Source organism: Schistocerca americana, chromosome 11, assembly GCF_021461395.2.
Source record: "Schistocerca americana isolate TAMUIC-IGC-003095 chromosome 11, iqSchAmer2.1, whole genome shotgun sequence".
Taxonomy (NCBI): domain Eukaryota; kingdom Metazoa; phylum Arthropoda; class Insecta; order Orthoptera; family Acrididae; genus Schistocerca; species Schistocerca americana.
The window spans coordinates 9,807,847-9,823,110 of NC_060129.1; positions in this window are offsets into that span (position 1 = coordinate 9,807,847).

Genomic DNA, 15,264 nt, shown 5'->3' on the forward strand with positions numbered 1-15,264 from the left:
CATTCTTTTGTGGCACAGCACTTCATAGCAGAGTGTAATAATATTGACCAATTGTAATTTAATGGAAACAGCACGCTGGATCTCGCAAAGTAATATTTTGGAAGAAAGTCATAATTTTCTGTTTTTGTGTCTTAAAAGTACGGAAGCAAGATAGATTAAGTAAGCAATTAGATAAAGCTAGAATATTTAGATTTAGATAGAATAGAGATACACTATAATAACAAAAATGTGAGAAGTTTCCAAAAAGTAGCTATAAAACTACAGATGTAGTGTCTCTCAAAAGGGCAAGTTCAGAGCTCATCTAGTGCATGCAATGCAACCAAAATAATTCTCTCACCAAAAGTATTTAACCTATCAGCATCAGAATTTTATTACAGATACTTACCTGCGTGCTGATAGCACAAGTAAATTGAGAGCTTCATTGGCCTTCAACGAATGATGCAATTAATTAATTAGTAACTTGAAGTGGTGTTCTGCTAGCCCAAGTGGCTAGTCAGGAAGGCAAATGTTGTCAGCTGCTCCTACGGCAGTCTGCACCATGGCTATATAAATAAGAGCACTGTGAGCTAGTCAGGCCTCATTTCTCTCCTAGATTTGTATCAGCATGCACTCCTTGTTGGAAGCCGCGTCATGTCTGTGCGGTTGCAAGGAACAGCCTTGGATGCCATATTATGTAACTTGGTATGCACATAACAATGAGTTCGCATTGTGGTAAAGTGTTAATTGTGTAACGACTTCAATGATTTAATCTCAGTTTGCATACATCATATTTTCACATGTAGCCACAGGACAGACCTTCTACCATTACTAGTATGTCATTTGATGGGTATTAACATCAAATTTTGGTGAGCATTCACTTTGAACATTTACATCCATAATGGTTATTGAACTGTTTCATTATCTAGGGATAATAGGATCTGTGCAATAGACTCTGTACTTCTCTGATAGTACAATAGCTGATAGTAGCATTGCTTGGGTAAACATTTGTCTGAAACTTTATGCTTCATTGTTTTCAGAATGTAGTGAAAAATTGTTACAGCAAACTGCATTTTCTATGAATCCGAGACATCATCCTATACCCTCAGTGTAATGAACTTCTGTGATCAATAACTTTATTTCTGCATCAAAGCGGGCACAGTGAACTTTAATTACAGGCATCACATTTTTGCTAATCACTTTCAGGTTGCCAACATTGTAGTTAGAGAGCCTGTGTTGAGAATGGCAACAATACAAGAGAGATTTTCCACCCGAATCCCCACATGCTACCATTCCATTGAGTTAACGCAAGATCCCCAATCTTTGAGGGCAGGTCCTTCATGGTAGATTCAGTAGACAATTTGTCACTAGAGTATTGAGTACATGTGCGAGAGGATTGACTAAAGTAATAGATCGCTGATTGCACCTCTGGATCGTTAATCATATGTAGGATGGCCTCCACATATTTCACTACCAGGTTTTTACAGTTCTCAGAGTTCGTGATGTAAGTTCATTTAACCATACTCCCAGCATCATCTTCAACACTGGCATGATGTGGACTTCTTTATTAGTTGCATAATTTCCCTTTTAACTTCATGCTTACATGATGCTGTTTATATTTTTGAGAAAGTTTTTGTCCCTACACATAGCTATGTATTTGTCCCATCTATATTAAGTATTTTGCTGCTGTGAGAGGAAATGTGTTGGTCTCTTCCATGTATTTGACACGATCCACATATTTACTTCAGGTTTATAAGGATTTTGTCATAATTAAGAGTGAATAGTGACGTGTGTGAAAATGCAACCCTGGAAAAAGAAATAGGTAGACCCTTTCAGAGGCTTCCAATTCACTCAAGATTTATTGCTGGAACAGTGCATATGGAGCACATGAAACGACTGCATTTACAGGTCGGTAGCAGAAGTGGTACTGAGGTATCAATTACCAGCCCATGCTGAAATGTCCATTTTAGTATGTGGTGCAGCCTCCACATGTGGCAATGCAGATACTGAATCTGGCATCCAGTCCATTGTACAGATGGTGAATATTGTACTGGGATACACTATGCTACACCTGCCAAATCTGTTGTTGTAGTTCTGAAAGAGCTGTTGGGACAAGAAATGACTCATGCCATTTGTCTACAATCATCTCCTGCTGTGACTCCATTGGAGCCAAGTGTGGAGAAAGTGCTGTCCAGAGAGTTCTCTGCATGTCATACAGAGCATGTTGTGTTCCATGGGCACTGTGTGGACTAGCGTTATCCTGTTGGAACAACACATCATTTTCCTGCTGCAAGAATGGCAAAAGAACTGGGCTAACAACATTCTGCCCCTACAGAGCAGTGGTCCATGTCCCTTTCACAAATGCAAAGATAAATGGGAATTGTAGCTTATGGCAACCCCAACCATAAGGCTTGTGGTGGGACTAGTGTGTCTCGAATGAAATAACTTTACAAGACATCACTCACCAGGTCTATGTCATACACGCGAATGAGCGTCACTTGCTCGCAGGCAGAATCTGCTTTCATTGTTGAGGTCTATGACAGAATGGTGTGTCTTCCAAATGATCCTCTGATGGCACGAACTGTGCAAGTCGACCCTGTGCTGTGGGTGGAAGATACGCTAGCCCCACTGTTAATAACCAGTTTTCAACAGTTCATGTTCGCACGTATGGGCTCACAAGCCCTCTTACCTGTGGTGTTGTAGCTGTAAGAACTGCCACTGTTGCCCTTACCATATGTCTGTCTAGACAGATGTCTGTGCTGTGTGTAGGTCCAGGATCTCTTTCACATGAGTGACACACTGAGGGAGGTGGTACAGTGGTTAGCATACTGGACTCGCATTCAGGAGCTGATGGTTCAAACTTGTGTTCAGCCATCCTAATTTAAGTTATCTGTGATTGCCCTAAATGACTTCAGGCAAATGCTGGCATGGTTCCTTTGAAAGGATACGGCCGATTTCCTTCCCGTTCTTGCCTAAACCGGTGGGACCAATGACCTCGCTGTTTGGTCCCTTCCCCCATATCGACCGACCGAGCAATGGGTGTGACATTAATCACATGAGGAGCGACAATGACTGGATGTGTCATGTCAGCTGTGCAATGACAGTCATCTCCTCTTGATGACATGCAACATACAAAGGCTCTGTAGTCAGATGTGTCTGAGAAGTAAACTTACTGCACTTCATACAACCTTTCATCATGGAATTGCCTATTTTTCCTTCCACACACACGGTAACACCCATTCTTCTTCTCTGATGGCTCTGGTGTATCAATGACATCTGAATTTTTAAGAAGGAAGTTCCATTCAGAAGCTATCAGTCCTCATTGATATGATTTCAAGTGTTCATTTGCCAATGCAAATGCTAAATTCTTCAGAAAAATACATTGAATTTTGATGGTTCCTTTTGGTTTCAAAAGTTAATGCAAAATTTGGCAATTTATTCCAGATATGTTCAGCAGACTATAAAACACCACCATAGGCCAACTCCTTCTAAATTTGGAAACAGTATAGCCTGTAATCATTTTGTCCGCAGTATCCACTCCTCCTTCAGTGTGACTGTAATTTAATAATGATAGTTGGCTTTCTTGTTTTGGTTTCGATATAGTGCATATTATTCATTGTGGACAGGAGTATCAGTGAACAAATACTTGTTGTTGGGTACAAGACAAGTGATTTATTAGCTTGGAAGCAACATTTTGAAACTCCACAGTTTGGTCTCTTAGATGCAAAATTCAGGAGGTATATTCATTTCCTCCTTGTGAAGAGTGCATAGAATGGTTAATTTTCTCTCCATCATGTCTTAAGCTACTGGCAGCTTGTGTACCAATTGTCAATGATGGCATTTCTCTGTGTACCTTTGATGTTGCTGAGAAGCCTTTCTACAAGTGTTGCTGGGCTGTTTGATACTAGAAATGGTCCATCTGGCTGCTTTCCTACATATACTTCAATATTACTGCTATAAAACTCTTTCTGTCTCTCATGGCACATATTTTAATCAAATATTTTGTGGGTTTGTGTGGTATATACGGGTCCAGGAGTAGCGACCCCTAAATGCAGTCAACATTTCATCAATTGTCACATAAGCAACAGGATTATAGAATCACTTCAGGGTGACTGTATTGGAACATGAGCACTTTCTGACAGCTGTTATGCTGTCAAGTTTTCTTCATTTTATTTCAAGTGGAAACATTAGCAAATCTCATACAGTGTGTTACATGCAAAAATCACTTGTTCCTCATTATGGTTGCATAGAGTGGCTCAGCCTTTGAGTTAAAAAGGACAGAGCAAGTGCTGGAGTGTAAGTCACCTTGGCTTTCTCTGAAGATGTCTTGATGGTTTTCACTCAAAATATTAGAAGAAGAAGAAGAAGAAGAAGAAGAAGAAGATTTTATGGAGCAGTGTGTACACAATGAAAATTTGTAGAAATTTAGATATAAGCTTGTTACAGATTGGGTATTTAGTTCTGCTTTGAATGGTGTTACTTCTTGCCCCCTGAGAATGCTTACTAGCATTAGTGGCTAGAGCATTTTTCAATGCAGTTGCTAAAAATGAAACAGTAGCTACACAAACATGTTCACGTGGTATTAGTAGGTACTAAAAAACATATATATATTAGCAGAAATTATTGTATTGGAATCATCCTTCACTCCAATGAAACTTTCAAAGGAAATAAATGTGTCTAGATCATTAAAGATATTATCTTTATTCATTACAAATTTGTGGTGTTTGTCTTCATGAGATATCTGCAATGAAGATGAAAGGAACATAAAGAGTGATATGTGCTTGTTATACAACAATGAGCTCAAAAAATTTAAAAAGTAAAAATTATTTTCAAAGGCTCACTCAAAAAGTAACTTTGAACTTGTGAAGCAAAATTCCATGTCAATAATGAAATCTGTCTAATCGGCACATCACTTAATAACTGGTTGAAAGTTAATACAAAGATAAAACTTCTAGATTACAGGCTGCACTGATGTAGGAGACATTGCCTTTGGATTTTACTTTTTATAATTATAACTAGGAGGGAAAATAGACTAATAAAAAAGGCTGAAATAATTTAAATTACGAATGTACAGAGTCAAATTATAAAACAAGATTAAAATCAATAAAATTTCTCACTAACGCCACCACTTTTAGATATGACATGTAGTCCATGCGCAGTGTACACAAACTTACCAAGTAATCAATGAATCTGTTAATTTTATCTACACATCAGGCACATGAAACTTTGGCATTTAATAATAATAATGACAATAATAAACATAAAGTCTGGGATATAAAAGTTGCATGTGCTGTTATAATTTGGCTTCTATAATGGATAGAAAAACTGTGCCTTAAGAACTAAAGCTTACCAAAAAATGCATACTTGAATGTAGACTGGTAAAATATACTACTTTCTTAATAGAAAAAAGAACCTCAGTATGAAATTCAAATATAAAATAATTAAATTCAAATATATCTTGTGGAAGAACCAGCAGCTCACTTCCCAGTGTTGGTCATTTTCCCAGCAGATCTGAGGTGAGGTGTGGCCCAGTCAGCAGCAGGAGAGTAAACCATAGTTTGCACACGACACGAGCAATTCCTGAAAAATATCGAAAAACCATTTAGGGTTAAATTTATTTTGTTTCTTTAAGATAGTTTGTGGAGCTGTGCTTTTTGTGGTTCAAAATTTCTAGGTTTCCTCTTTGGGGCTCTATACCCCACTTCCATGCTATCATTTAGATGACTTAACTTATGCTTCTATATTTAAAAGTGCATTGTAAATGCACTACCTTTTCTATCACACGATTACTCCCTAAACCTTGTCATGGATCTCCTCCTCATTTGTCCTGTATAAAACTTCTTTCATTTATTACAATTTATTTTGTACACTCCTGAATCACAGTATTTGTCTGGCTTTATTTCCATTTTTGTGGCATAACCTATTTCCCAGGGTAATATCTTCTATCAAATGCTTTGGGGAGATTTTTGCATAGATATTACAATGTGGGGTTTCACAACTCAATCTACAGAATTCTAACCTTAATCAGATTTATGATGCTGTGATGTTTGATATTCCTAACAGAGAATCATCCCATCTCAGAAACATATTGATCATTATAAGCTAGTATCTTGGCTACCATATGACGTGTGATTTAAATAATGTAGTGTTTTATCATTGATGCTTTGACATGTGGATGCTGTCTGCTGAGTGCAGGGACTTGTGGATTGTGGAATGCTCGGTGCAGAATGCAAACTGTTCTAGGACTAGGGTATTGTAGTCTGTAATGAATTACTGGATCAACTGCATTACAATGTGTTCCAGAATTCTGAATAAGAAAATAAGGAATGAGATTGGTCTAGAATTTATGGGAAGAAGTAGATCATCTTGGAGTTTGGGGATGGTGATCGCCTCAGTTGACTTAACCTAAGAGGAAACAGGATAAGTGAAAGTTGTGGTTGTATACTCTGGTAAGTAGATAACAACAGAAAATGCTTTGCTTATGTAAATCATTTCTGACATAAACCTCGAGTTGCTTAGCATTATCTGGTAAAAATTTGTGTCAAATGCAAACTTTCCTCATTTAATTGTGCTAAGATTTTACCCATGGGTTATATGAACAGGAAGTTCAATACAACTTCATCACATCACTTGGCACAATCTGTTTTACACAATTACCTGTTAAAGGAAATGTACAGGCACCGTAATTGATATTCATTACATTTATTTCTGAAAGAGAGAGAAAGTTTAGAAGTACATCAAATTACAAAATGTGGTTTCCTATAAAACTTGCCTTGAACGTGCCTTGAACGTGCCTTGAATGTGCCTTGAACTTGCCTTGAACTTATTTTACTTATCTGCTGTATGCTGTGAAATATCAGATCATTTCACAACATACATTGTTTAGTCAAAGCTTTCATAGACCACATGGAACACAGTCTTGAACATATCTGTTGGTTTTCTAGCTTTTGAGGAGGGTTCTCAGTGGGGTTGTCTACAATGTGCTGCACAGATGACTCATAAGATATGTGGTGTCACCGCCAGACACCACACTTGCTAGGTGGTAGCTTAAATCGGCCGCGGTCCATGTAGTACATGTCGGACCCGCGTGTCGCCACTGTGATCGCAGACCTAGCGCCACCACCAAGGCAGGTCTCGTGATACGAGAGAGCACTCGCCCCAGTTGTACGAGAACCTAGCTACCGCCCAGTTGTACGAGAACCAAGCTACCGCCCAGTTGTACGAGAACCTAGCTAGCGACTAGATGTACGAAGCCTTTCTCTCTCATTAGCCGAGAGACAGAATAGCCATCAGCTAAGTTAATGGCTACGAACTAGCAAGGCGCCATTTGTATCAGTGCCTATAGCTTACGAGTATTCAAGAGAGATGTATTCCAAGGACTAAATAAAAGATAAGTAATAAGCATCTACATACTTTTCTTCTTATTCATTTATAAGTTCTCATGTTCCAGACTTCACGCCCGTCTGCTTTAGCCGTGCGTGCCCTATCGGCTACAGCGTTAGTCTAGAGTTTATTTTCAGCCATCTCAATTGGCGACGAGCAAAAGAGTTTGTATTAATTCGTTTCCAACATTGGCGACGATTTAAAGTGTTTTCTGATTGCTTACATTTAATTGTCATGGCTTCGCCACATTCTCCAGATGTACTGTCCGAATTTTATCGCTTGCAGAATCAGCAGACGCAGGCGTTACTGGATGCCCTTGGACAGCTCGTCCAGGGTCAACGTACCATTCAAACCGATGCGGCCGCCGCCGCTTCTTCGCTACCGCTGCCACTAAACGCTGATGCACCTCACTTTCGACCATACGTGGCAGCCGATGAGACGTGGCAAGAGTGGTCTCGCCAGTTCAACTTTCACCTCGCTGCCTACAGAATTCAAGGTAATGAGCGGCAGCCGTTTTTGCTTTCTTGTGTCGGTGTGTCCACATACCGTGTGATAGTGAAATTGTTTCCCCGACGCGACGTAGCAACTCTGTCCTACGAGGAAATTTTGTCTGCATTAGATGCCTATTTCAAAGAAACAGTTAATGTGGTTGCAAAACGGTATACGTTCTTTCGTACAAAACGTACGGCTGGTCAAACTAATAGGGAGTGGGTAGCAACATTGCAAGGACTTACCAGGGACTGTGCCTTTGAATGTGACTGTGGTCTTTCTTATTCAGATACAATGGTGCGTGATGCAATTGCACAGAACGTTTCTGATGTTCGCATACGGGAGCAAATTTTGAAACTAGTTAATCCCTCCCTTCAACAAGTGATAGACATATTGGATAGACAGGACACACTTGACTGTGCTCAGGAATCTTTTGAAACTTCGCCAGCAGTGTGTAACATTAACCGGCCCGCTGGACGCGCTGCACGGCCCGGTAACCGGGCCTTGCGCACGTCGACACGGCGGCCGCCGCGTGCTAAGCCAGGTGTGCCGCGCCAGCCCACAAATGCAGTGAAATCATGCCCGCGGTGTGCTACTAGACATTCGCGTGAACATTGCCCGTCACGCCAAGCTATTTGCTTTTTCTGCAATAAGAAAGGACATGTTCAAAGTGTTTGCCAGAAAAAGCTCAGATCAGACGATCACAATCATTCCAGGCCCTTTGCTTCGCGCCGGAATCGAACCAAGGACACTCAGGCTCGTGGACCTTCGCCTATGGACATTCATGTCGTTAATTCCGCTTCGTCCAGTGACACTTTCTCTAACAGTGACTGTGTTCGTCCCACAAAAACTGTGCGTCGACGTCGCCGGAAATCACGTCAATTAGCAAGTGATTCGGTACCAGTGTCTGTTCCAATTGCACAAAACAGTCGCTCTTGTCGTCAGCAGAACAATAAACTTTTTGTGGACTTAGACTTTGAAGGCAAAGTGATACCATTCCAGCTCGATACCGGAGCTGCAGTTTCATTGCTCAATCATGACACGTACAAACAACTGGGCAAACCTCCGTTGCGTTCCGCAAATGTTAAGCTAACTACATATTCCGGACAGACAATTCCTGTGTTAGGACAGTGCAGCCTTCTTGCAACATACAAGGGACAAACAAAACTTGTGTCATTTTACGTTCTTCGTTCTTCTTCTGCAGTAAACTTGTTTGGTCTAGACTTGTTTCAGTTGTTTCACATGTCTATTGTAAATCAGGTCCTATCAGTGAATCAGACTGTGCCTACAGACAGTGTTTCTCGGCTATGTGACGAATTTGCAGACATTTTTGCACCGGGCTTAGGTTGCGCTAAAAACTATGGAGCACATTTGGAACTGGAAGGAAACGCGCAACCGAAATTTTTCAGAGCGCGCAATGTTCCCCACGCATTGCGTCAGGAGGTCGCAAGAACATTGAACAATGTAGAATCACAAGGTGTGAGTGAATGTGCGCAATGCCTCTTTCATTTCAGCTCCGCTTCATCGCTTACGCCGTACAGGTGTTCCGTTCGTCTGGACGACGGAATGTGAACGCGCCTTTCGCCAGTTGAAATCGGCGTTGCTTTCTAATACTTGCCTTACACCATTCGATCCCCAGAAACCCCTTTTGTTGATGGTAGATGCATCGGATTTCGGGATCGGTGCTGTGCTTGCGCACAAAGTTGGCTCCCATGATCGCCCTATTGCCTTTGCGTCCAAATTGCTCTCGTCTGCGCAAAGAAATTATTCACAGATAGAGAAAGAAGCTTTGGCTCTCGTGTTTGGTGTTACTAAGTTCCATGATTTCTTGTATGGTCGTCACTTTACCATCATCACAGACCACAAACCTTTGACATCGCTTTTTCATCCGACCAAGCCTGTACCTCCGCGTACAGAGCAGAAATTCATTCGCTGGTCTATTTTCCTCTCGCAGTACCGCTACGATACCTTGTATCGGTCCACTGCTAAGCACGGAAACGCCGATGCGTTGTCCCGTTTGCCTGTTGCTGAGGATAAAGCATTCGATTCTTCCGAACTTGCTTGCATGTTCATTGATTCGGAAACCGATGAAGTGGTCGAATCGTTTCCGATTGATTTTCGTCGTGTCGCTACAGCCACAGCTGCTGACCCTGTCCTTGCTACTGTTTTACGTTTTGTTGCTACGCAATGGCCTTTGTCAAAGTCTCGGATCGAGGATCCGTTGGTTCGCCGATTTTTGCTCACAAGGAGAGACTTTTTGTTCGACGTGGTGTTTTGTTGTTGCGTTCTGATAATGATCAGTCCAGAGTCGTGGTCCCACGTTCGTTACAGTCCTCTGTTTTACGGCTTCTTCACCAAGGACATTGGGGTATAGTGCGAACGAAACAACTTGCTCGTCAGCACTGTACTTGGTTCGGAATCGATGCTGCGATTACGAATATGTGTTCTTCGTGCCCGGCGTGTGCCGAACAACAGTCCGCACCGCCGCGGAAAGTCTTTGCATGGCCAAAAGCCACTTCCCCTTGGCAACGCTTGCACATTGATTTTGCTGGTCCATTCTGGAATGCTCGATGGTTGGTCCTGGTCGACGCCTTCAGTAATTTTCCTTTTGTTGTCCGGATGTCTTCCACGACGTCCTCCGCCACCATCCTAGGGTTGTCTGCTATCTTTTGCATTGAAGGTCTTCCGCAGACTATTGTTCCCGACAATGGCCCACAATTCCTGTCCGCAGAATTTCAGTCATTCTGCCAGGCCCATGGTATTCAACATCTGACATCCGCGCCGTTTTCGCCTCAGTCCAACGGTGCCGCTGAACGATTGGTCCGGACTTTCAAGTCACAGATGTTGAAATTGAAAGAGTCGCATTCTCGGGAGGACGCATTGTTGCTCTTTTTGTCTTCGTATCGCTCTCAGCCCCGAGATGGTCGCTCGCCGGCTGAGTTGCTCCACGGTCGTCCTCATCGCACCTTGATGTCTTTGCTGCATCCGCCGCATCAGGTTCCTGTGCAGCGGCAGACTCCTGCTTTTGCTCCAGGCGACGTTGTATTTTATCGCAACTATCGAGGTACACGGCGTTGGCTCGCAGGGCGCATTCTTCGCTGCTCGGCCGAGCGATGTATTTGGTTTTGGGGGCCTCTGGTGAGGTGCGTCGGCATCTCAATCAGCTGCGCCTCTGTCGTCGCACGGGTTCTGCCGCTCCCCGTCTGCTTTCAGCGACGGTGCCGTCCGGTCAGCGCCCTGGGGACCCATCTACTGGCTCGCCTCATCCCAAGGTGTTACCGACGATGCCTTCCATTTTGCCCCATGGCGACGCGCCGCCGCAGCAGCAGCAGCAGCAGCCGCCGCCGCCGCCGCTTGTTCTCCCGCCGGCGCCGCCCGCATTCGACGCTTCGTTGCAGCCGCCAAGCGCCTCCCAGGGTCACGCGCCGCCGATCGCTTCCCGTGACCAGCTGTCCTCCGCCATGGCACTCCCGCCCGCTCCGGACCACATGACGTCATCGCGCGTCGACTACCCCGACGCAATGGAAATCGACCCTTCGGTCCCTCCTGTCTCATTACGGGCGCATACACCGCATGTTGACGTGCACCCTGGACTAGTTTTTCAGGCGTTTCCTAGCTCCCCTCGGACCGAATGGCCGGGTGCGGGTGGCACAGCCTCGCCTGTTGTTAGGCTCCCCACCTCATCGCATACGTCAACATGTGGTCCTCCCCACGGCGGGCGGAAGCCTAATCACACGACCGTTCGCCGATTTGCGGGGGAGGAATGTGGTGTCACCGCCAGACACCACACTTGCTAGGTGGTAGCTTAAATCGGCCGCGGTCCATGTAGTACATGTCGGACCCGCGTGTCGCCACTGTGATCGCAGACCTAGCGCCACCACCAAGGCAGGTCTCGTGATACGAGAGAGCACTCGCCCCAGTTGTACGAGAACCTAGCTACCGCCCAGTTGTACGAGAACCAAGCTACCGCCCAGTTGTACGAGAACCTAGCTACCGCCCAGTTGTACGAGAACCTAGCTAGCGACTAGATGTACGAAGCCTTTCTCTCTCATTAGCCGAGAGACAGAATAGCCATCAGCTAAGTTAATGGCTACGAACTAGCAAGGCGCCATTTGTATCAGTGCCTATAGCTTACGAGTATTCAAGAGAGATGTATTCCAAGGACTAAATAAAAGATAAGTAATAAGCATCTACATACTTTTCTTCTTATTCATTTATAAGTTCTCATGTTCCAGACTTCACGCCCGTCTGCTTTAGCCGTGCGTGCCCTATCGGCTACAGCGTTAGTCTAGAGTTTATTTTCAGCCATCTCAACTTCACGGTGTCGGCCCAGCTACCGACACAACAAGATATGCTACACATACAGAATGTTTCCCATGTCTGCATGAGGGGAGTGTGTTGGACACCAAACATTTTCTGCATTTGAATTAATCAGTGCTTGAGAAAAACTGTTAATCATGACATTCATCCACAGTTCATAACCAAGATTATTCACCTACTTGAAAAATGAGACTAATCATTCCAGGAAAGGCTGGGATTGGTTTGCTATTTCCCAGTACTGCTGTGGAGACCCCGACTCCCATTCCTTGTATTGTTAAGTGGGCCATCTCTCAGGAAATTGGGCCACAGCAATATTCAAACATTCAGTGCATGGAATTTGCCAGAGCTATGGTGTTGTCTCACCTAACTCAAATTTTGTAATTTTCACACTGAAATCGAGATCAGCCAGTCCACACATAAAATCAAAATATGATAGCAGACATTTATAAATGTAAGTAACCAGGTCACATAACTAGCCACAGCTCACATCATGTGGAACTTACTGGATTGAATCATGAATGAAACAGTGTCTCTCAGATGTGTTTGTACTGGACAAATATTTGACATCAGTTATTTCCTTTGATAATTCCATACTGATGTCTTTCTGGCAGTATTAACTGCAGGTCTCTCATAAACAGCATTGACCAAGTTATCTGAATATGCTCAAAGGTCAAGCACAAGATACTAATCGAACCTGTCATCTGTGGTGTTCGTGAGTTGTCAGATAAAGTGATTAAGCAGAATAATATATGAACAGAAGAGACTTGGGAAGTGGTGCAAATTTTAATAAAAAATACTGTGGTGTCACAGCCAGACACCACACTTGCTAGGTGGTAGCTTACATCGGCCGCGGTCCATTTAGTACATGTCGGACCCGCATGTCGCCACTGTGTGATCGCAGACCGAGCGCCACCACAAGGCAGGTCTCGAGATACGATATAGCACTCGCCCCAATTGTACGGACGACATTGCTAGCGACAATACGGACGAAGCCTTCCTCTCATTTGCCGAGAGACAGTTAGAATAGCCTTCTGCTAAGTCCATGGCTACGACCTAGCAAGGCGCCATTAGCCTTACCTAGTTTGAGAGTTATCATATAAATATCTCAAGAAGAACTTTGTAAACCAACAAAGAATAAAGTTAAGTATAAAGCAGCTACGTACTTTTCTTGCTACCATTCAATAGTTATCCTGTTCCAGACTTGATGCCAGTCGGCGTGTGTGTACGCATGCCTTTCGGCTCCCTTCTCAATGTGGCGTAGCTAGCTTGTTATGCCATAACAGATTGGCGACGAGAGAAGTGTTCTTACTGATTGCTTACATTTACTTGTGTCATGGCTTCGCCAGATGTACTGTCCGAATTTTATCGCTTGCAGAATCAGCAGACGCAGGCGTTATTGGATGCCCTTGGACAGCTCGTCCAGGGTCAACGTGCCATTCAAACCGATGCGGCAGCCGCCGCTTCACCGCTACCGCAGCCACAACTCACAGTTGCACTGCCTTTTAGGCACTACGATCCAGCGCAAGAATCGTGGCCAGAATGGTCCCGACAGTTTGGTTTTCATCTAGCCGCCTACAGAATTCAAGGTAATGAGCGGCAGCCGTTTTTGCTTTCTTGTGTCGGTGTGTCCACCTACCGTGTGATAGTCAAATTGTTTCCCCGACGCGACGTAGCAACTCTGTCCTACGAAGAAATTTTGTCTGCTTTAGATGCCTATTTCAAAGAAACAGTTAATGTGGTTGCAAAACAGTATAGGTTTTTTCGTACAAAACGTACGGCCGGTCAAACTAATAGGGAGTGGGTAGCAACATTGCAAGGACTTACTAGGGACTGTGCCTTTGACTGTGACTGTGGCCTTTCTTATGCAGATACAATGGTGCGTGATGCAATTGCACAGAACGTTTCTGATGTTCGCATACGGGAGCAAATTTTGAAACTAGTTAATCCCTCCCTTCAACAAGTGATAGACATATTGGATAGACAAGACACACTTGACTGTGCTCAGGAATCTTTTGAAACTTTGCCAGCCATGTGTAACATTGACCTTCCCGCCAAGCGCGCTGCACGGCCCGGTAACCTGCCCTCGCGCACTTCGACGCAGCGGCCGCTGTGCTCTAAACCGGGTGTGCCGCGCCAGCACACAAATGCAGTGAAATCATGCCCGCGGTGTGCTACTAGACATTTGCGTGAACATTGCCCGTCACGCCAAGCTATTTGCTTTTTCTGCAATAGGAAAGGACATGTTCAAAGTGTTTGCCAGAAAAAGCTCAGATCAGACAATCACAACCATTCCAGGCCCTTTGCTTCGCGCCGGAATCGAACCACGGACACTCAGGCTCATGGTCCTTCGCCCATGGACATTCATGTCGTTAATTCCACTTCGTCCAGTGCCACTTTTTCTAACAGTGACGGTGTTCGTCCCACAAACAGTGTGGGTCGACGTCGCTGGAAATCGCGTCAATTAGCAAGTGATGCTGTACCTGTATCAGTTCAAATTGCACAAAGCAGTTGCTCTGTCGTCAGCAGGACAATCAACTTTTTGTAGATTTGGACTTTAATGGCAAGGTCATACCATTCCAGCTCGATACCGGAGTTGCAGTTTCATTGCTAAATCACGACACGTACAAACAACTGGGCACACCTCCGTTGCATGCCGCATATGTTACGCTAAAAAGTTATTCAGGACAGCTCATCCCTGTGTCAGGACAGTGCACTCTTCTTGCAACATATAAAGGACAAACAAAACTTGTGTCATTTTTCGTTCTTTGTTCTTCTACCGCAGTGAACTTGTTTGGCTTAGATTTATTTCAGTTGTTTAACATGTCTATAGTAAATCAGGTCCTATCAGTGAAGCAGACTGTGCCTTCAGACAGTGTTTCTCGTCTATGTGACGAATTTGCTGACATTTTTGCACCGGGCTTAGGTTGCGCTAAAAACTATGAAGCACACTTGGAACTGAAAGTCAACGCGCAACCGAAATTTTTCAGAGCGCGCAATGTTCCCCATGCATTGCGTGATGAGGTCGCAAGAACATTAAACGATCTGGAATCACAGGGTGTAATTGAACATGTGCAAGCTTCTCTCTGGGTCTCACCC